Raw genomic sequence first — 23,946 nt, forward strand, 5'->3', positions numbered from 1 at the left:
TTAATGAATTTCACAACTGCAGTTAGTTTTTAAAAATTGATAGTATTTCATAGGTATTTGGAGATTTAGCCTAATGATTTTTTTTTTGCTGTTTTCTTGGTGTCAGTATTGTGACTGCAAGTGCATGCTGAGTCGCTCAGTTCAGTCATGTTCAACTCTTTACGAATGCATGGACTAGCTCACCAGGCTTCTCTGTCCATGGGATATTCCAGGCAAGAATACTGGAGTGGGTTGCCCTTTCTTCTTCTGGGAATCTTCCTGACCCAGGGATCAAACCCCAATCTCCTACGTCTCCTGCATGAGCAGGTGGATTCTTTACCACTGAGCCATTTGGCAAGCCCTCAATATTATGACTAGCTACTACAATAAAAATTTCAATTTTGAATTTTAATACTATCTGTGGAAACTATTGTTCTTTTGTTGACCAACATTTTTAAAAGTATCAACAACGTGCCATGCATGATATAATGCAGAACTCCACCTGTGCTTGAGCAATGAATAACAACCAGACTTTATGTTTGTAGTTATTTCTTAATTTAATTCTTAAAGTATTTATTTAAAAATAAAGTAGAGAAGACTGATTACATTAGGAAACATTTATAAAAATGAAGAAAGGGCATGAATCAGAAACTGTAGTAATGCTTATATATACATATGTGAAAAAGATGTTGGAAATTCAGCAAAATAAATAATTATCTATAGATTAAGAGTTTTAAGAAAGATTTAAAATTTATTATATGTTTTTAGTTTCTCCAATTACAGTTAATTGCTTTGAGCAGCAAAAATTTTTTAATTTGAAATAGAGAATTGAGCCACTTAAATGATGATTTCTTCTTAGTTACTTGAATATCTTTAAGTGAAAATGTTTCAACTTATCTAGATAATGAATATGTTATTTAAGTTTATAGATGAAGGTATACTTTTAGGCCTTTGTAAGTTCAGCAGAATTTTAAAAAGCAGAAGTAAACCCAGAATATAAAGGAATTTAGTATATGGCAAGGTGATATTTCAGTCCAGTGGGGAAAGGGGGCATATGTAGTAAATATAACTGACACAGCTTATCTGTCTGGAAGAAATTAAATTGAGCCAGTACTTTGTAGCATATGCAGAAACCAATGTCAAGATGGATTAAAAACTTAAATATTTAAAATATTAAAAATGTTAGTTCCTAAATTTTTTTTTATATTTACAATCTAAATGTAGTAATGATCTTTTAAACCAAGATAGGGAATCTGAAAGTCGTGAAGTAAACATAGGAATGTGAGAACACAGAGAAATGAATATTTCAATGGCAAAAATAGAAGATAGATTTAAGAAAATTGAAATATGCATAACAGTTGAAGAGTTCAAAGTGCACACAACAGAAACATGGGTAAAGCATATGACCAGAACTTGAAGAAAAATTGAAGCATTCTGCAAACTTATGAAAAAATGTGTAACTTCACTAGTAATCAATATTATAACAGTGAAATTTTTTTCTGATTAGTAAAATTTAAGTGGTAAACCTACTGGTCGCAGAGACGTGTGATAAAGGATTTTCTCAAAATGCTAGTGGAGATGCATATTGTAAGAGTTTCGTGGGTTTTATTTTTTTTTAAGTAAACAATCAGGCAATATCTGTTAATATTAAAAATACATATTCTTCCGTCCAGCAGTCCCGCTGTTTGGGATTGCCAGAAAGGGCAATTGTCTGAAAATTTTTTTGTCTTATTTACTAAAGTATCTGAAGGGAAAGTGTGTAAATTACACTGATAATTCCGTAAACTCTCCTTAATTTTGTGTATGATAACCCATAGGCACCCAATGAGAAGGTGTCATCAAAAATGCATAAGGAAGTGATAGGCATTATAAGATGGGGTTACAAATTTTATTTTTGTGTGACTGTTAAGTCTTCCAGAAGTGGCTTCTTCTTTGGGGATAATAGAGCATATTGCACAAGTATGGAGTCTGTCACCTGATGCAATCATATGACAGCATAAGGAGAAGCCCACGTTTGGGCTTTGGTGAGTGAAAAAACTAGGTAGAAGATTAACTCTCCTTAAGAAAGCTTCAAACAAGGTTGCCTGTAAAGCAAAATTAAAAGTAATTTTAACTGATAACTAATCTTGTACTTGATTTTAGTCCTTTTAAGAGTCTGAAATTAATATATCATTCAAAGTCATAATAGAAAACAGCAGAAGGTTTAGAGTGAGATTTGTTACATGTTGAAAGCATCCATGTCTATGTTGTTGCAAATAACAAGATTTCATTCTTTTTTATGGCTGAGAAATATTCCATTGTATGTGTATACCACATGATCTTTGTCCTTTCATCTGTTGATGGGTACTTGGTTGCTTCTGTAATTGGGCAATCATCAATAATACTGCAAAGAACAGAGTGGGGTGCATATATCTTTTCTAATCAATGTTTTTACTTTCTTCAGAAAAGAAAAAAGCCAAGAGTGAAATTGTTGGATCATATGGGAGTTCTGTTTTTCATTTTTGAAGAATGTACGAATTCTTTTTGGAAAGAGTTGGGATATATATAAATAAAAAGTAATTTTAGGACTTCCTGGTGGTGCAGTGGATAAGAATCTGCCTGCCAATCTTCCGTGGTCCAGGAAGATTCCCACATTCTGGGGATCAGCTAAGCCCATGCTCCACAACTATTGAGCCTGTGCTCTGGAGGCCGCAAACCCCAACTACTGAAGCCCGAGCACCATAGGCCAGTGCTGCCCAACAAGAGAAGCCACCCACCACCATAAGAAGCCTGTGTTCCGCAAGAGAGAGTAGCCCCAGCTTGCTGCAACCAGGGAAAGCCTGCTCACAGCAACGAAGACCCAACACAACCAAAAGTAAATAAATGAAAGTAATCTTAGAATAGTATTAAGAGGCAGTACAGCTAGCAAGGAAGTTAGGTGTGTAGGTACTGAAGCCAGACTGGCTCAAATCCTGGGAAAGTTTATCTTCCTGTATTGCATTTTCTTAGCTCTACAATAAGGATATTAGGAGTATAGTTATTTCATCAAGTGTTGTGAGGATTAAATGAATAAGAAAAGTGATTAGAATTACTGGTATATATATAATAAGAGCTATATGCATGTTTGCCATTATTATTTAGTTACTATGCTCTTTGCTCACCTAATTAGATATATATAGTAATTTTACCCCTGGCTTAGTTGTTTTAGCACACATCTAATCATTCAATATTTTTAATTAAGTTGAATGGATGATACATGTACAAATTTGGTAAAAATTATAGATTCATACATATGTGCATTTTCTCCTTCTTCATCCTTACTCTTTTTGTTCACAAAGGTAGCATCTCATCATATTATTCTGGGCATTATGTTTTTCACTTAGCAGTATTACCTTGGAGATTTTTCCACATTGATACAGTTAAAGATGCCTCATTCTTTTTAATAATCCTGTAGTACTCAGTTGTGCTAATGTACCAGCATCATCCTACATAACATTTATTGATAATTTACTCCTGTGTTGGGCACTTTTCTTAAATTAAGTCATGCAAAGCTCACAACCACCTTAGGATACTAGGTATTGTTTTAATCCTCATTTAATAAATGAGACAGTTTAGACTTTGAGTGATTAAATGCCCATCAGTGTCACACAGTTCATAAGTAATAGAACTCTAGAGAAAAAGAGAGTCTTTTTCCAGATTACGATCTTAACACCACAACCTCTCATACTACCACAAGTGATGTTTACTGTTTTCTCCGTATTAATGGACCTTCCTTTTTTTTTTTTTTTTTTGCTATAAGAAATAGTGCTGTAATAGATATTTTGTTAGTAGATAAAGTAAATCCCTGAAAATTAAAGAGGTAAGTCAAACAATATGTACATTTTGAATTTTGTTGGGTGTTGCCAAATCATTCTTCCATTTAGGGATGCACTGAAGGTCAGGTTTGTCTTCAGTATTTGGCCAGAATCTGCCGTTTAGCTTGAGTATTTGGGAAGCTGAATAGCTAAATGCCTTTAACGTTTTTAGTGTCCCTGAATTACATGTGACCTACCATCACGTGATAGCGTAAGTTACCATCATATCTAATTAGTGTAACAACATCAATAGAACAGGGTCTGACAAATGTCATGACTTGTTTTTACTCTCAAAGAATGGTAAGTGTTGTAAACAATTTAAAGTGCTGCTTATGTGACTCATACATTGAAATTCTATCAGCTGAAGTTTGAATGTAAATTATTAAAAGAATGGCATACTACAGGTGTTAATAATTGTGAAAGTTGCTGATTTTATGTACCGAAACAATTTTGTTAGAGCTCTCAAATAAAACCTAGGGAATCATATTGCCAATTAATATGAACATTGAGCGTGTGATAACTAGCTAAGTGTAAGAATAACTGTATCTTTTCTTGTGAAAAATGGACTAACTGGACTCTATAAGTCCTAGTCCTTGGTTTAGGCAGATTTAGGCAGTGAGACACTTTATTAAGATGAGTTACAATATCCACAGATTATTTTGAATATAACATGCTTCTCCTCAGTGTCCTCTTTGATTTGTTTCAAGAAGGAGAAAAATACCTCTTATTAATCCAAGGAATAGGCTAAGTAACACAAGACTCTTCAGTATGACCCAGAGTAGACACTTAAAATACAGGATGTGCAAGTCCCAGCTTGGTACACTTACAGTACTTGAATAGATTAATAGTACCCGCTGTTGTTATTTGTGTGTGCTTTTAACATGATCTCATCCTCACCCAAAGATAGTGTTGGGTAAGGAGAGTGGGGGAAACACCTATAAACAGGCAAAGATAAACAGACTATTAATTCTTTATTGTAAACTATTTTGTAAACTTTATTGTAAATTATTTCTATCTCAGAGTAGAATAAAAGAACAGATGATAACTCCCTCCACTTTCACTCTCCAAACGAGTTATTTTATTATAGCAACTTTAATATCCAAAATACTAGAGTTTAGCCTGAGTTTTAGAAGACAAACCCTTTTATGCCTCACGGCTCAACAGTTCAACATAGGATTCGTTTCCTAAATCCTCACCAAAGATATTGTCGTTAAGCTTTGATCTGAAACATAAATGAGTAAGTACTTTAGAGGCATTTCTGACTAATAAACTCCTGAGTTCTTAAGGGACTATGGAAAGTCCCATGATTTGCTGAACTCAGATGGACCAGTGAGTACCCACACAGCCTTATCAGGAGCCACATAAGTTGGTTCAAAACAGACAAAAGCCCATTTGGTTGTTTCCAGCTGTTCCAGCTACAATATTCCCAGGGTTAAGGATCTCTTATGAGTATAGGCCATATGGTCTTTAATTACTGTTGGCTAACAAGTAAAAACAAAGTGTTACTGAGGTATAATTGACATAATTGCATGTATTTCAAATGTACTGTTTGACATTTGGGTATCTGTATACACCCATGAAACTGTCACTACAATCAGTGTAGTGAACATGCCCATCACCTTCAAAAGAAATTTCCTCTTGCCTGTTCGTGATCTCTCCCTTCCATACCTCCCCACTGCTTGTCCACAAGGACCACTGATCTCTTTTCTATCACTGTGGGTTGGTTCTACCTCTTTTATAGGCTTCAGTGATCCATTTCTTTTTTTTTTATTTTGGTCTGTGCTGGGTCTTCTTTGCTGCATGAGCTTTTCTCTAGTTGTGGAGAGCCAGGGCTTCTCTCTAGTTGCTGTGGGCAGACTTCTCTGCTGTGGCTTCTCTTGTTGCACAGCACGGGCTATTGGGTGCGAAGGCTTCAGAAGTTGTGACTCTTGGGTTCTAGAGCACAGGTTCAGCAGTTGTGGCACACAGGCCTAGTTGCTCCGCAGCATGTAGGATCTTCCTGGACCAGGAATCAAACCTGTGTCTCCTGCATTGGCGGGTGAGTTCTTTACCACTGAGCCACCAAGGAGGCCCAGTTTATTTTTTTTTTTAATTGCTGAGTATTCACTGTATTGGGCTTCCCTGGAAGTTGAGCTGGTATAAAATCTGCCTGCAATGCAGGAGACCCTGGTTCGATTCCTCGATCAGGAGGGTCCCCTGGAGAAGAGGTAGGCTACCCACTCCAGTATTCTTGGGCTTCCCTCGTGGCCCAACTGGTAAAGAATCTGCCTGCAATGCGGGAGACCTAGGTTTGATCCCTGGTTGGGAAGATCCTCTGGAGGAAGGCATGGCAACCCACTCTAGTATTCTTTTCTGGAGAATCCCCGTGAACAGAGGAGCCTGGCAGGCTGCAGACCATGGGATCACAGAGTCGGACACAACTGAGTGACTCAGCACATAGCACAGCACACACATTCACTGTATTCACAGGTGATTCAGTGGTAAAGAATCCACCTGCCAATGCAGAAGACACAGGAGACGTGCATTTGGTCAGGGTCAGGAAGAAACCCTGGAGACGGGAGTGGCAACCCAATCCAGTATTCTTGCCTGGGAAATCCCATGGACTAAGGAGCCTGGTGGGCTACAGTCCATGGGGTCTCAAAAAAGTCAGACACGACTTAGCAACTAAACAGCAACAACAGCATTCAGTGTATAACACAAATGCCATAATTTGTTTATCCCTTCACTTGTTCATGGACATTTGGGTTGTGTTTCTGCTCTCTGGCTATTGTGAATAAAGTGATATGAGCTCCCATGTAAAAGTCTTTCGACATGAGCTTTTATTTCTCACGGGTGAATGCCAAGGATAGAAAGACTGGGTCATATGATAGGTGTATGCTTAGATCTGTAAGAAACTGCCAAATTGCTTTTCATAGTGGTTGAACATTTTACGTTCCTACCAGCAGTACATGAAAGTTCTAGTTCTGCATCCTTACCAATACTTCCTGTGGTCAGTCTTTTAAAATTTGAGCCATCCTGCTAGATGGCATTTCGTTGTTATTTCCTTTGCCTTTTCCTAGTATTAAGCGTATTTTCATGTATTTATTTGCCACTCATATATTTTCTTTGTGCAGTATATCTTCAGATCTTTTGCCCATTGTTTTAACTGTGAGTTTTCTTACTGAGTTTTAGGAGTTCTTTTTATGGCCTAGGTATGAGTCCTTTATCAGATTTATGCTTTGCAAATATTTTCTCCCAGTCTATAACTTGTCTTTCGGTTCTAACAACGTTTCTCAAAGAGCAGGCGTTTGTTACTTTTATGAAATAAAATTTACCAATTTTTTTCTTCTATGGGTTTTGCTTTCAGTGTTGTAGCCAGTAAATCTACCTAATCCAAGGTCACAAAGGAAGTTTTATAGTTAGTAAGGTTTTACGTTTCAGTCTGCCATACATTTTTAGTTTATTTTGTTTATGGCACAAGGTATGGTTTGAAGTATCCTGTTTTTGCATTTACACATCGATTTGTTTTACCACCACTTGTTAAAAAACTATACTTTCTCCACTGAATTGCCTTTCCACTTTTGTCACAAGTCAGTTGTCCATTTCTGTGTGTGGTTGTATAGCCTTTTTGAGCTCATATTTGTTTCTAAAATTTTAAATAGCAATGCCAGCCAAAATATTGGAGATAAAATTGTATCTGTTCTTTGTAGAATTATTTGGCGTTCTAGAGTTTATAACATCAAAGTAACCACCTAAAGCTGTAACATTTTAAACTTTTAATAAACATTTTGTTCTTTTACATCAAAAAGTCATTCTAGTTCTATCATGGTGATATTTGGCTTCAGCTTTGGCCTCAGGTAAATACTGATTTTTAAAACCTTGGCCAACGAGCATTAGGCCAAAATGTGTATGCAGTGCCTTTCAAAGGAGATGTATCACTTTTCATTCAGTGAATGCGCGTGGCTATTTCCCGCACACCTTTGCCAGTACTGTCTCTGAACAGGATTTAGTAATTGCCTTTTTCGTGCTTTACTATCCAACTGGGGTACTCAATGAACAAAGCAGACATGGTCTCTGTTTTCCTCACACTTCCAGTCTGGCAGTAGAGAGATCCGAGAACAATTCTGTTCACAGATTTTTAATTACAGCAGTGGCAAGTGCTTCAGCAGAGCAGTACTGAAGGCTGGGGCACATACCGTGGGGAACTGGAAGTAAAATCCTTCGCAAACCATACTGTTGAAAGCGTCCATCGTATCTTTAAATCCAGACTATGTTTTTTCACCTCTGTTAAGCAGGGTTCTTTTCCTTTTTTATCCTCAGTTTATACTTTACGTCATATTTTAATTGCAGAGATTTTATGAATTCTTAAGTTGGAAGTTAATCAATTTAGGGTGATGTGCTTAGTCTCTCTGTCGTGTCCGACTCTAGCCCGCAGGCTCCTGTGTCCATGGGATTCCCCAGGCAAGAATACTGGAGTGAGATTACCTGGCATTACTATTTAATACTATGCCCTCCTCCAGGGGATCCTCCCAACCCAGGGATCAAACCCAGGTCTCCCACGTTGCAGGCTGATTCTTTACTGTCTGAGCCACCAGGGAAGCCCAGTTAGGATGATGCTTCCTTGTAAACATTGAGTTTTAATGAGTCTTTGGATAGTTTGTAAGTCTTCTTTCTCTTCCATCTCACCCATAAAATAAATGCCAGGACAGATTAATTTGAATCATGATTTCATAACACACGTGTAGTAGCATTTTTATTGCAGTACTGCTGATGCTGACTCTTCTCCTGTGTACATCATTCTCAAATACATGCATTGCTTATATTTGGCTTGCTCATGATATGTTTTCTTGGCAAAGCAACCAAGGAAATTTCTCATTAACATTCAGAAAAGTTGCTATCATAATAATTTTAGGCAGTTTTCAAGAGAAGTTTCTAGATGTTTTGAGCAATCGTTTTTGGGGTTTTTTTTTTTAAGTAGTTATAAAATTTCTGGGTTGACTGCTTTTGAAAGGGATAGTTGTCATGCAAGACTGTTTGAATTTAAAAAAAATTAATTAAAGGCACTTCTTAGGCAGTTTATCTGAGAAAATCTATCCAAAAGCTGAAGAGCCATTGCACTACTTGGAACCCACGAAGGTGAAGAATCCATTCAGAAGAGAATTTGCTACGGAGAGCCCTTGGCGCTGTGAGCTTAGAGTTTAAACAATTTAACCCAAGAAGTTTAATTATTATTATTAAATACTTCTGGGATGGAGGACTAGGATTTGAAACAAACTAATACTTCATTTTTTATCATTATTGGATTTTAAAGGTAGTTCTAGTTGTTCACTTTTGTAATAGTAAACACATAGGGAATTCCCTGGTGGTTCATTGGTTAGGACACCAGGCTCTCACTGCTGAGTGCCCCAGGTTCAGCCCCTGGTCAGGGAACTAAGATCCTATAAGCCAGGCAATGCAGCACCAAAAATAAACACACACACACATATAGATAAATCTGTATCTACATAGCAAAGATATTTCCAGGAGTACAGTTTACAAATAAAAAGGTTTGAACATTTTTAAAGGCCTTGTTATGTATTGTCAAATTGCTTCCGACATTTCTTACAAAATAATATACCCAAGTTGACCTTTGATGGTTGTAGGTCATTTTAATTGCCATTAACAATTCATAAAGTCTTGTCTACTTTATCCCTTTTTTGTGTGTTTTCTTTTTTCTTGTCTATTTTCTTTTTATTCTTAGAGTGTAGCTCTTTAATGATTTGTCACTTTAAATCTGCAGTAGTTTAAAATATTAGTAATAACTTTTAGTAAAGAGACATGACTGAGCGACTTCACTTTATATAGTTTATAATAACTTTTAATTATACATAAATTGAGTCAGTAAGACTGTACAAAGTTCTCTTGCAGTGTGTAGAATCTTGTAGGCTGTTTCTAGCAGTATAGAGATCTTATTTTTCTATTTCTCAGGTCTTTATTCCAATGAAGGTTGGCAAGTCTGACCTCTTTATATATAAACATTATTGTGCTATATTTAGTTCTAATACCACATATTATCATTCCTAGGACATATTCCCCCCACCCATATCTTAATAGTTTTGAAATTAGTGTCTGTCCTGCAGTTTCTGATGTGCCATAGTTTAATATATAGGGTTTTAATAGTTCTTGAATATATTATAATTGATGGTATCTTAGATTAGATGAAATATGGTATTACTTCTAGGCAGGAGTGTGTGTGTAAGAATTGCCCTTGTGAGACAGCAGTGTAAGAGTATTAGTATGGATCCTACCTTGGCTTCACCTAGTCAGTGAGTTGTGAATGAACGTATATTAGCAAAATGTAAAAAATAAAAACAAAAAATGGGAAGCTGTAAAAAACACAAATAACAAAAAATGGACTACTGTAGTTTAAAGAAGATTGTTAAACTGTGGTATCCATTTAATGGAATATTACACAGTTTAAAATGATACTTATTAACAATATATAAAGTTGTACTATAGTATTGATTATAGTTATGTAATAAAAATGGAGAGGAAATAATATCAGGGTCAACAGTATTCAAGTTGTGAGAATTTTCTTTAGGTATTTTTTAAGCTATAAGTATATTGCTTCTGGAAATAAAGGAAAAGTGCATAATAAATGGGCTTCCCTGGTGGTTCAGTGGTAAAGGACCCACCTGCCAATGCAGGAGACCAGAGTTTGATCCCTAGGTTGGGAAGATTCTCTGGAGAAGGAAATGGCAGCCCACTCCAGCATTCTTGCCCTGGAAATCCCATGGACAGAGGAGCGAGCCTGCGGGCTGTAGTCCAAAGAATAATGACTAAACAACAGCAACAACATAATAAATGCTTGTTTTCTTTACTGTTTGTATCACTTAGCTATCTTTTCAGCTGTTTACATTCTTGGTAATATAAGGTATAAAATCAGTGACTTGTTTTTTTCTTTGTAACTTGAAACCAAGAAATATTCTAAAAATTCACTTAGAACCCCTATGGGATTTTAATGTTAGCTTCACTATTACTTTTAACTGTTTAGTAAGTTTCATTTTAGAAATAAGAATAAGAAGAATCTCTCAGGTATTGTTTAGATAACTTTTTTATTCCAAATTTATGACAATCGATTAACCAAAAATTTTCTACTACTATTTCCTGTAGCAAAATTGTGTTGGGTCTGTTTTCATTAGTATTGTTATTTCCAAATGTGCCCATTTACTTTCCAGTTTTTTTTTTACTGTTACCAGTTATTTATGTTTGTGTTATAAACCTAAGCATTAATAAAATATAGCATTATGCATTATTCTTTAGAAATCTTAGTTCTTTAGAAGATGGATATTCCAGGAACAGTCGGTTCTTGGTTGTTCTACTTGCTCTTTAGTTTGTGAATGATCTGTTCTGTCATGTCTTTTTCATCTCCCTTTTGCTGTTCTAATATAGAGTTAGTTAATAATGGAAAAGAGGCATCCCAGGCTGTTCTTTCAGGTGAAAGTATTAGTCACTCTGCTGCTGCTGCTACTGAGTCACTTCAGTCGTGTCCAACTCTGTGCAACCCCACAGATGACAGCCCACCAGGCGCCTCTGTCCCTGGGATTCTCCAGGCAAGAATACTGGAGTGGGTTGCCTTTCCTTCTCTAATGCATGCTAAGTCGCTTCAGTTGTGTCTGACTCTGTGTGACCCCATGGACAGCAGCCCACCAGGCTCCCCTGTCCATGGGATTCTCTAGGCAAGAATACTGGCATGGGTTGCCATTTCCTTCTCCAATTAGTCATTCAGTTGTGTCCAACTCTATGTGACCCCATGGTCTATAGCTTGCCAAGCTCCTCTGTCCATGGGATTCTCCAGGCAAGAATACTGGAGTGGGTTGCCATGCCCTCCTCTGGGGATCTTCCCAACCCAGGGATTGAACCCAGGTCTCCTGCAGGCAAATTCTTTACCAACTGAGCCACCAGAGAAGCCTATTTTTTTAAGGTAATAAAGGTTAAAGTTACTGGCTAAAAATAAGGTTTTTTGAATTATTTGGTAATAATCTGCAGTCCGTAGCTCTCATCTTGAGTGGGTTGCTTAAGTCTCAAAACCTGTTTTCCTAATCAAACAATACCTGCCTCCTACAACTGTTGTTAAGGGTTAAATGAAATGTGTTTCTTTTTTAACACAATGTCTGGAGTGTGATATGTGCATAACAAGTAGTAGTTTATATCTGTCTTTAATTTCAGACCAATTGAGTTACTGATGTGCACTGTGGAGGGAAGGGAGGGGAAAAAAAATGATAAATATACTCCGTGAAGGCAGGCAGTCTGCTTGTATGACAGTTTTACCATTGGTCATAGGATTCTAGCCTATAAATTCATACCATAGAACTTATACACTAAATACAGTATTCTGTTATTCTGGTTAATACAGAATATCACGCTCAGCCCAATTTTATTTGTAAAATTTTGAAGTGAAAGGAATCTGTGATTATTTCTAGAAATGCTATAAAGGTTGTTTATGGATAAGCTTGTCATCAAACCATAAGCATATGTAGTGGATACATTTTGAATTCTCCACCCAGCTACTTGTCCACTGGAGCTTTTACCCTTTCTATTTCTTATACAGGATTCGTTGTATTTTGATAAGTGAAGGGATGTATGTGTTTTGCACTCAGAAGATTTAATTGTAGTAGGAAGAACTCGTTCCCGATTCTGTCAGTCCAGTTTGCCATCTGTGATCATTCTGTGCTTCTCTATTCTGATTCCCACTTGTGCCTGCACAGTTCCTGTAATCCATCTCAGTAATTTTTAAAAGCTAGTTACGTAATGACCTTATATTTGCCTTTATTCTTAACCTTTTGGCTTCTCTATTTTTAAAAAAGCATATTGAAATGTATGTATCGTATAAAAATATTTATTCTTGAAACCCTCTCCTTTCTATTATGTTGTTAGATTCAGTGGACCAAGAAAGAAAACAAGGACCTAGATGCTTTCTGTCTTTCAGTTTTGCCATTCTTAGCAAGGCAGCCTGTCTGCTGGCGGTCTGTCTGCTTAGATTTGCTTCCTTCAAGGTCTGAAAATGGCTGCCTGTCCCATACAGGTGACCAGAATGTGTTGCCATATTCCAAGGGAGTAAGTGTTTCTCATGGCCTATATCTTTTAAAAGAAATCAGAAATCATTCCCAGAAGGTCCCCAGTAGACTTTGCCCTCCCTCTTACTGGTGAGAACATTGTTTCATGCCCGTTTCCAAACCAGTCATTGCCAAGGGTACTGGAATAATACCTTGATATTTAAGGTTGTGCCATCACAAGATAAAAAGGGGGAACTAATGTGGCAATCAGTAACCTGCCACATAAGCCTTTCTAATGGCGTTGTTCAGTAGGTAGGTTAAATAAAATGAATAGAAAGGTGCTTCACAAAATTAATTTTTATACTGTATAAATATAAGGTAATGTTATTAGCTGGAATTGTACCAGTTCTGCAAGCATGAAAATATTAAACAGGATCTTGATGCCTTGTCCCAAGAAGATAAACTGTGTATGAAAATAAGTATTTGCTTTTCTTCATCTTCAAAAAGAAATAATCTTCAATCAGTTAGGTAGAATGTATTTTTCTAAGTGTTAACCCTGTTAATGGAAGTACCCTAGTATCAGTGAAGGATTTTGTATATAAATAAAATATTGCCTTGGAACCTTGATATTTAGCTTTTACATAACACCTCACTCTTGCCCCCAACACCTGTATCATCCAAGACTGGTACTAAAACCATTTCTGGGATAATGAAAACACTCGGTGTTGTGTATTAACCAGCAGCAATTCGTAAGGGACCTTGTGAGACAGAAGGAATGGAACGGGCCTCTGGTGTCGTGATTCGCCACTGCAGTGTTTTGCAGTGTGGGAGGGAGACCGATGACTCATGGCATCGGATGGTTGCCTGTGCTATCTGGATTTTTCCCTGTCTGCAGCACTTTTTTTTTTTTTTTTTTTCAATCTTTCTCCAATACAGGGGAGGGGTACTGTTTCAGTTTGTGGCTGTTAGAATATTGGCTTTAATTGCATTTACTTTTTATCCTTAAAACAGGAGTCCAACAGCTAAAGACATTGTTTAGAGTATAATCATTAAGTTTATTTTCTGTGAGCGCAGGCACATAACCACAGTGTTTTCATGAAAGCAACAGTTTTTAAAGTAAATATCATGCTTTTATTTTTTAAACAATTGAAAGCAACAGTAATAATTGCATACTGTATTAGAAAGGAGTTATGACATAGCATATAAAACTTGATGTAGCATTAAATTGCATCATGATTGCTTGGATCTTATGGAGATTTGGCATAAGGTTAATTTACAGTATAATCTAACTTGCAGTATAGTTTGCTTATGGCAAAGTCAAACTGTTTTGGGAGATTTTTGTCTTAAAATGTTTTTAAAAGCCCATGCTTTTTTACAGAAAGACCTAAGCATTCAGTAGGGAAGCAGATTTTAGCAGAGTTTTTAATTTTCACTCTTTGCATAGATAACAATGATGGGTGATTAATGGATACAAATTAGTATGTTATATGGCCATGTCTATTAAACTGCTATATGCTTTGCCCTATTCAGTGATGAAGTCAATCTGTCTGCCTAATTTATCATTTTTATTTTATTTGTGGAAAGGAAGTACTTCTATCTTTTTCTTGTAAAACATACATGTGTATCATGAAGGAGAGGGCAAAACTTGTTTGGATTAAGAGCATACAAAGAATTTCCCTGATTACAGTTGACGGCTGTAACATCCTATTGTCTGTCAAGATTCTGGGAAAATGGTGGGAGGATATTTATTTATTTAGTGTTTACTTGTTTTTCTGCAGTTGGGGTACTTTGGTGAAAAAGCTTTAGAATTGTAGTGTCTATCTGTCTGTCTGTATGTATGTGTATCCTTATGTCAGCTGCAGGAATTACAAATTTTAATGTTCAAGAGAGTCTGTTACCTTGGACTAAGCCTCTTGAGAAACCTATGTGCAGGTCAGGAAGCAACAGTTAGAACTGGACATGGAACAACAGACTGGTTCCAAATAGGAAAAGGAGTACGTCAAGCTGTATGTTGTCACCCTGCTTATTTAACTTATATTCAGAGTACATCATGAGAAACACTGGGCTGCAGGAATCACAAGCAGGAATCAAGATTGCCGGGAGAAATATCAGTAACCTCAGATATGAAGATGACACCACCCTTATGGCAGAAAATGAAGAGGAACTAAAAAGCCTCTTGATGAAAGTGAAAGAGGAGAGTGAAAAAGTTGGCTTAAAGCTCAACATTCGGAAAACTAAGATCATGGCATCCGGTCCCATCACTTCATGGGAAATAGATGGGGCAACAGTGGAAACAGTAGCAGATATTTGGGGGGGCTCCAGAATCACTGCAGATGGTGATTGCAGCCATGAAATTAAAAGACGCTTACTCCTTGGAAGGAAAGTTATGACCAACCTCCATAGCATTTTTTTTTTTTCCTCCATAGCATATTAAAAAGCAGAGACATTACTTTGCCGACTAAGGTCCGTCTAGTCAAGGCTATGGTTTTTCCTTTGGTCATGTATGGATGTGAGAGTTGGACTGTGAAGAAGGCTGAGCGCCGAAGAATTGATGCTTTTGAACTGTGGTGTTGGAGAAGACTCTTGAGAGTCCCTTGGACTGCAAGGAGATCCAGCCAGTCCATCCTAAAGGAGATCAGTCCTGGGTGTTCATTGGAAGGACTGATGTTGAAGCTGAAACTCCAATACTTTGGCCACCTGATGGGAAGAGTTGACTCATTGGGAAAGGCCCTGATGCTGGGAGGGACTAGGGGCAGGAGGAGAAGGGGACAACAGAGGATGAGATGGCTGGATGGCGTCACCGACTTGATGGGCATGAGTCTGAGTGAACTCTAGGAGTTGGTGATGGACAGGGATGCCTGGCGTGCTGCAATTCATGGGGTTGCAAAGAGTCGGACACGACTGAGCGACTGAACTGAATCCTTGAAAGTTTCTCAAAGTGCTTAACTGTTAAGAGGTTGGAGCCTGAAACTTCTGGAGCAAGGAAACAGTTTCCAGTATCAGAAAATAGTACCTTAGACTTTTCCCTGTGACTGCTGGTGGTGGGCTCTATCTAAGGTTTATGTTGGAGGAGGAGGAGGAAGTTCCTTTTAGAAACTAAAGACTTCGGTTGTATGGAAACCTGAACTCTATACTAATTGCTTGACTTAACCTGAGAACTATCATACGGGCCCTGCTTTCTAAATCCACTTTTGTATTGTTTTTTTCCGTTTCAAGAAAACAAGCCAAAAATTGTAGTGCTTCAAGTATGAGTCTTAAGCTTCAGTTATCCAGGGAGCAATTATTCAGCTTACTCATTGTTTAAATATTTGGGTTCTCTTAAATCAGATGTCTAGAAGGAAGCCTGGTGTATGAGGTGTTTCTTAGGGATCAACACACAGTGAGAGGAAGGGGGCAGGAGCAGAATTTGGCAGAAGTGCAAGGTAAGCCCTGCAGAGCCTCAGCCAACCAGGTGGAGTGACCTGGACTGAGCATTTATTGCTTGTGACAGTATCCCACATTGAACTGCCAGGATGGGGTCTTCATATATATACCTCCACTTTCCTTGGTCACCCAGCTCAGGTTGCTCTGTGAAGGGTGTCGATGTGGGCAAGGCAGCTCTTTAAATCTGATCCTGAAGGGCTGCCAGCTATTGGCTTTCCACTCCCTTGTCCTTCCTTGAAGTAGAATCTGGATTTTGCAGTTCTGTCCCTAATATGATAAAACATATGTCTTGAGAGAGACTGTTGTCTTCTGTACCACATAGGATTGTTTAGATGTTTATAATAGAAATCAGCCTACTTAAGTTAATCAGCCTAATCAGTTTAAATACTGCACTCAGCGGCTGAGTGCAGTACCTAAAGAGCATAGGCTTTGGAGTCAGGAAGTCAGACTGCCTGGGCTCACAGTTCCACCTTTAACTGTTTGCTGGTTAAGAGTTGGTTTCGGAATGTGTTTGTAACCACTTCTCTGCACGTTGCACAATGGTGTACAGAAAGCTAAGTTACTTGGCAAACGTCATATTTTTGTCCTCTTAACACTGACTTTTTTTCCTTCTAGTTTTATACTTATTGAGTATATTCCCTACACTGTACTCATTTTTTTTGCAACTGGAAGTTTGTACCTCATATCACATTTCTATCTTTCTCCCACCTGTCTTTCCTCTGGCAGCCACCTGTCTGTATCCGTGACTCTACATGTATCTTAATAATCTTTCTTCGTTTGCTTTGTTTTTAAGATTACACATTTGAGAACTCAGACAGTATTGTCTTTTTTCCGTCTGACTTACTTCATTAAGAATAATACCCTCTAGGCTCAGTGGCAAGATTTTCTTCTTTTTATGGCTGAGGAAAGTGTTAGGGCTTCCCAGGGAGCTCAGTGGTAGAGAATCCGCCTGCCAGTGCAGGAGATACAGGTTCATCCCCTGGAAAAGGAAATGGCAGCCCACTCCAGTATTCTTGCTGGGGTAATCCCTTGGACAGAGTAGCCTGGCAGGCTACAGTCCATGGGGTCACAAGAGTCAGACAGGACTTAACAACTAAAAAACAACAATGTTCTATTATTTATGTGTACCCTGCCTTCTTTACCCATTCATCTATTAATGGGCACTTAGGTTGCTTCCATATCTTGGCTGTTGTAAACACTGATTTGTTTAAAAATATGATCATCTTGATTTGATGTAATATTAATCAGATGAATGCAAATTTGTGGATCTGGTAAAAAGTGCACCTAAGAAAATATATAGAATTATCACTTAAGACTTGATTTTCTTATTAGTTTGATGTCAGTGTTCTTAATGCCTGCTGTCTTTGGCATAAATTAAACAACCTATGCCTAAAAATAAAGTTGAAAACTAGAGAATCATCAGTTTCCTATGGTGGCTAGAATTATCCAGCTGAGTAATAAATCCACAAGGCAGCTGAATCATGAACAGACTCATTTGATTTCCACAAATTATTGCTCATACATTTGGAGGCTCTTATTGTTTAAAGGAAAAAGTTGTAAATACCTATATTTTTAAAATCAGAACAGATACCATTATTGCCTCATAAACATTTCAGAACACCTTCGTGACCCCTAGGAGATTGAAGCATCTGTAAGAAAGTTCTACTGTATACTCTAATGTCTCCTTATTCATCTTCCAAGTTTCAGTTTATTATCCTCTAAGTCACTCTTGTCCTGCCCAAGTTTAGGTTAAACCCTCTGCTTTACACACTTCTAAATCACTCTGCATTGCTCCTATGAGAGTACATTTGTCAACTTAATGTAAGTATGTTTGCTTTTATCCCACCAGGCTGGAAACTCCTTGGGGAAGAGATTGTGTCTTACTCCATTGTATTTTCAATCTATAATACTGCACTTGGCATATCACTGATGCTTAAAATCTGTTTAGTTTTAAGAAAATAAAAGATACGGTAAGACACACATAATAACTAAGGGAAAAAACTATCCACTTGGCTAGATTTGGTTCAAATAACAAGAAGATAAGAACGTTAGCTTCTTTTTAAAAATTCTATTCAGTTCAGTTGTGTCCAACTCTTTGCGACCCCATGAACCGCAGCATGCCAGGCCTCCCTGTCCGTCACCAACTCCCGGAGTTCACTCAAACTCATGTCCAGCGAGTCGGTGATGTCATCTAACCATCTCATCCTCTGTCGTCCCCTTCTCTTCCTGCTCTCAATCTTTCCCAGCATCAGGGTCTTTTCAAATGAGTCAACTCTTTGCATCAGGTGGCCAAAAGTATTGGAGTTTCAGCTTAAACATCAGACCTTCCAATGAACACCCATGACTGATCTCCTTTAGATGGACTGGTTGGATCTCCTTGCAGCCCAAGGGACTCTCAAGAGTCTTCTCCAGCACCACAGCTCAAAAGCATCAATTCTTCAGCTCTCAGCTTTCTTTATAGTCCAACTCTCACATCCATACATGACCACTGGAAAAACCATAGCCTTGACTAGACGGACCTTTGTTGGAAAAGTGATGTCTCTGCTTTTGAATATGCTATCTAGGTTGGTCATAACTTTCCTTCCAAGGAGTAAGCATCTTTTAATTTCATGGTTGCAGTCACCATCTGCAGTGATTTTGGAGCCCAGAAAAATAAAGTCTGACACTGTTTCCACTGTTGCCCCATCTATTTCCCGTGAAGGGATGGGACCGGATGCCATGATCTTCGTTTTCTGAATGTTGAGCTTTAAGCCAATTTTTTCACTCTCCTCTTTCACTTTCATCAAGAGGCTCTTTAGTTCCTCTTCACTTTCTGCCATAAGGGTGGTGTCATCTGCGTATCTGAGATTATTGATATTTCTCCCGGCAATCTTGATTCCTGCTTGTGCTTCCTGCAGCCCAGCGCTTCTCATGAGGTACTCTGAATATAAATTAAATAAGCAGGGTGACAATATACAGCCTCGACGTACTCCTTTTCCTATTTGGAACCAGTCTGTTGTTCCATGTCCAGTTCTAACTATTGCTTCCTGACCTGCATACAGGTTTCTCAAGAACCAGGTCAGGTGGTCTGGTATTCTCATCTCTTTCAGAATTTTCCAGTTTATTGTGACCCACACAGTCAAAGGCTTTGGCATAGTCAATAAAGCAGAAATAGATGTTTTTCTGAAACTCTTGTGCTTTTTTGATGCTCCAGCAGATGTTGGCAATTTGATCTCTGGTTACTCTGCCTTTTCTGAAACCAGCTTGAACATCTGGAAGTTCATGGTTCAATTAGGCAATATTAACTTACACTAACAGAATAGAGTTAGTAGTCATCAGTATTTTCTATTAGGCTTACTGGTTGGTGCTTCACAGCAATCCCAGTAGATTTTATAAATGAGTCTCAAAAGGTTAAAAGAATTTGATTTGCTTGAGGGCACAGTTTTTAATTTCAAACTCAATTTGTCTGACTCAAAGCCTTGGTCTTTGTTTCTCAATAAAAAGAAGCAGCCAGAATAGATAAAGCGGTACTCTTGAAGAGTTACTCATATGACATTTAGAATATAGTTTTTAGTTTTATTTGTTCTGTTTTAAAAGAAACATTGACATTGTAAAATACTTGAGAACAGGGTATTGCCTCAGGGGAGAAAGAGCTGAAAAAGACTGTCCTTTCAGGAGCAGTTGAAGACACTAAAGAGAATTTCCTTGGAGAGGGAGTATACTCTCTGTGGCTACAGTAGTTGGAAAAAACAGGGCCAGAGGGTACAAATTATAAGAAAGTGTCAATAGATTTAGGTTGGATACAAAACAACTCTCTTAGAGGAGATTTTTAAAAATAGAATAGCGTTTTAAAAATTGAAGCCCTGTTTAAATAGTAGGTATTACTGATGAGAGTTTTGTAAGCATTTTACATCTCACAAGGAACATTTTTGACAAAACTGTGATTTAGTCATAAGCCCAGGGTAGGGGGTACTTCAAGTGAAGATACAAAGAGATTCTGATTTATCCAAGATCTCCTGCCGCGTATCACTGGTAGAATTAGGATGTTTCCTAAGTGTGACTCAGTATTTCATGCTGTTTCCACTTTAATAGGCAGATGACCATGTATCATAGGAAATAACCATATTTGAGGAAGAAGTTAGACTGTATTGTTGTAAATTTCTCTTCTGACTTTGAAAATCTTTGATTTTCTGAAGATTAAAATTTGACTTTCTTTGCTTGTTCACTACTTCAAAGCCTTTGCCTAACCTATCTCCCAAATAAATGCTTATCTTTAAACTTTGTTTTTTCTGTTATCTAAGTAGTTTCTAGAAAAACTTCCATCTTTTTAAATTTAATTCTAATCTTTTGCAGTCCCATTCCTCCTTACTCAACAATCCCTTCTGTATCTTTAGGAGGCTGGAAAATCCTAACCAACCAGTTTCCCCTTTCCTTCCTCCCTCAACTGCCCTTCCTCCAATTTAAGTTTCCTACAGAATCCAAAATTCTTGATTCTTTGATGCTGACATTTATGACTATAATCAAGATTTTTTCATGATTTCCAATGACTTATGCACTAACTTCATCTTTGCCAATAAATGGCCAAAGCGATGATAGCCTCTTATCTATCACCATCTTTTATCATCTTTAAGGTATTGGTACTTATCTTGCCCCTTTGCTCATATCCTTCTCACTTGGGAGGTCTCCTTTATTGCCATATGGTTTTGATCTTTGTTTTTACTCTGGCTTGTTTCTTTAATCACTCTTTAATTCTTCCCTGTTAGCTCTGTCCACCATCCCCTTTCTGAAAGCACCAAGAGTATCAAACCAGAATTCCACTGTTAATGACTTTACTGTTACACTCCCCTCCCAAATTGCTTGACACCTTGGTTTGTTGCTCTTGTTCATTCGCTCTGTCATGTCTGACTCTATGCAACCCCATGGACTGCAACACGGCAGGCTTCCCTGTCCTTCACCATCTCCTGGAGCTTGCTCAAACTCGTGTCCATTGAGTTGGTGATATCATCCAGCCATCTAGCCCTCTGTCATCCCCTTCTCCTCCTGCCTTCATTCTTTCCCAGCATCAGGGTCTCTTCCAGTTCTCCACATCAGGTGGCCAAAGTATTGGAGTTTCAACTTCAGCGTCAGTCCTTCCAATGAACATTCAGGATTGATTTCCTTTGGGATTGACTGTTGATCTCCTTGTTGTCCAAGGGACTCTCAAGAGTCTTCTCCAACACCACAGTTCAAAAGCATCTATTCTTCGGTGCTCAGCCTTCTTTATGGTCCAACTCTCACATCCATACATGACTACTAGAAAAACCAGTAACTTTGACTAGACGAACCTTTGTTGTCAAAGTAATGTCTCTGCTTTGGTCCACCTTGGTTGAAAGTGGAAGTTACTCCGTCATGTCTGACTCTTTGCATCCCCGTGGACTATACAGTCCATAGAATTCTCCGGGCCAGAATACTGGAGTGGATAGCCATTCCCTTCTCCAGGGGATCTTCAACGCAGGGACTGAATCCAGGTCTGCATTGCAGGAGAATTCTTTACCAGCTGAGCTACCAGGAAAGCCACCTTAGTTAATGGATTACAGATCTTGTTCCAAGAAATGTAGGATTCTGTAGTGATCCTTCAGTGGCTCCAGAAAGACTGGAAAACATTACTCTGCCCTGCCTGAGTGAATCCCCGAGGCTCGGGGTTTGATTTTCCTCTCGTTCTGTATTCTTTCTTTCTGGACTCAACTCAGCCTTGAAGCTTACTTTCCAATTACTGGTTCCCCCAACTCATCCCCATTGGTTTACACTTTTCCCACAACTGAATCAGTTTCTCCTCTGCTCCCTGTGTGTTGTCATTTGAACACTTAAGTACTTTTGCTTTATGGTACAGTTGTTTAAAGCTAGTGAAATCTCCTTTTATTCACAATCTTTATTCCCTAAATTTAGCACAGTACCTTTTCCTTGGTAGGAGCTTGGTAAACAGTTAATGAATTGAGTCCATTTGTTACCAAATTAAGTTGTATGTACCCTGCTCAGGCTGTAGCCCCCTAAGGCCCCCTGCCTCCACGGGGAAGGTTTTATCCCCCCTTTCGTGTTATGGCAGCCAAACAATGAAACCAAAGCGGAATTGAAGCAACACAAACTTTATTCAGTGGCCAGAGAATGGAGAAGTGGGAACTTAGTTCAGTAGTCAAATTGTCCCCGTAATGGCAAGAGGGATTTGCTTTTAAGGAATAAAAGATAATAGGGAGAGGAGTAAGACTAATGATGGGGAAGTATATGCATTAGTTTTCTGGGAAAAAGGCAAAATTTTCCTGCAAACGGACACCACCACCTTTCTGTCCTTTGGTCTGTGACTTCCATTCATGGCTGCAGGTAGGAGTGTCATTTTGTACACCAATGTAGTACAAAAAAATCACTGTAGAAAGAGATTCAGGGTCTTTTGGAGATCAGATTCATCACCATCTTGATTTCAGTTTTTTGATATCCAGTTTTTTGTTTTTCTCTCCCTATAGCTTCCTTTGTGTCCAGACCCTGTGATTAAAGATATGTTAGTTCCTGTTCAAGGGAAGGGTTGGTTGGTTTTGAGCAAGGGTCTGGTGACAGCTCTGGTAACACATAGATGCAACCCATACTATTTCCAGAGCTTTTCAACTTCTCACCATGCCTGCTTCCCCGCTCCTCTTAATGTTAGATTGATTAAACATCATTCTTCTCATAACAGTCTTTGGTTGTTTCCTGTTGTTTGTAGGATAAAGTCCACTAGGCATTCATCTCTAGACCCACAAAGTAATCTCTACCTTTGAATCCTTATTTCTCACTGTTGCAGTGCAGTTTTTTATTGCAGTCAGGCTGGTCCATAAACACTCTTGAAGTTTTTATTTCCCTTCTCTTGTTATTTCTCTACCTGGAATGCCTTTGCAAGCCTCCTTTTCCTTTGCTAATCTTTGAACTTTTAGTAAATAAGTGTATATTATTTGGTACTTTATTATATATTGGTCTGTGACCTTTTCTTTAATGTTGTTAGGAGACATTATTTAGCTTTTTATCTGTGCATGTATTTTATTTCTATTATTAAATTGTCTATAATAAGTTAGACCTGCAGTTACAAAGAAACTTTCTACTTTGGGATCTGTAACTAGTTTTCTATTTGGACTCAGTACATTGTTTGGGTCTTTCAGGTTGTGCATCTTAAAGTAAATAAGTTGAACTAAATTTCCTAAACTGTTCTGTATCTGCTAAAGGCAGGGGGTGGGGGGAGGTAGGGATGATCACAGAAACATTTTAAAGATAGATTATACATTTAAACATTTTTTTTTAACATAAGATACAATTTGTTAGATGGTAAAAAATAAAGTAGGGAAGGAGGGAGGTATGTTACAATTTTAAATAGATGGGCAGATAGGCAAAAAAGCCCCTCAGAGTGGGGGATATTTGAGTGAAGACCTGAAGGAGGTATAGGAGCCGACATCCAGGAGAAGAGTACTCCAGACAAGGGGAATAGTATGTAGAAGGACCCTGAGGTAGAATGTGTATGTGTTTTGAGTAATAACAGAGTTCCGTGTTTATGCGGCATGATAAAGATAAAGAGTAGTTGGGGAAGTCAGAGGGCTAAATGACAGGGCAAGATGTTGCAGGGCTAGAAAAGCCATTGGAAAGACATCACATTCCTTGTTACAGTCCATGGGATATTTTCTGTGGAATACCTTGTATAGGGATACAATTCTGAGTTTTAATAA

The 23,946-nt window shown here is 38.1% G+C and overlaps 1 protein-coding gene across 1 annotated transcript in view; it reads left to right on the plus strand.

Annotated features, from left to right (window-relative positions):
- ATP6V1A (ATPase H+ transporting V1 subunit A) overlaps positions 1 to 23,946 on the plus strand; it is a 61,127-nt gene that overhangs the window by 5,381 nt on the left and 31,800 nt on the right. The gene's annotated exons all lie outside the window — the stretch shown is intronic.

The sequence above is a fragment of the Budorcas taxicolor genome, chromosome 1, assembly GCF_023091745.1.
Source record: "Budorcas taxicolor isolate Tak-1 chromosome 1, Takin1.1, whole genome shotgun sequence".
Classification (NCBI taxonomy): domain Eukaryota; kingdom Metazoa; phylum Chordata; class Mammalia; order Artiodactyla; family Bovidae; genus Budorcas; species Budorcas taxicolor.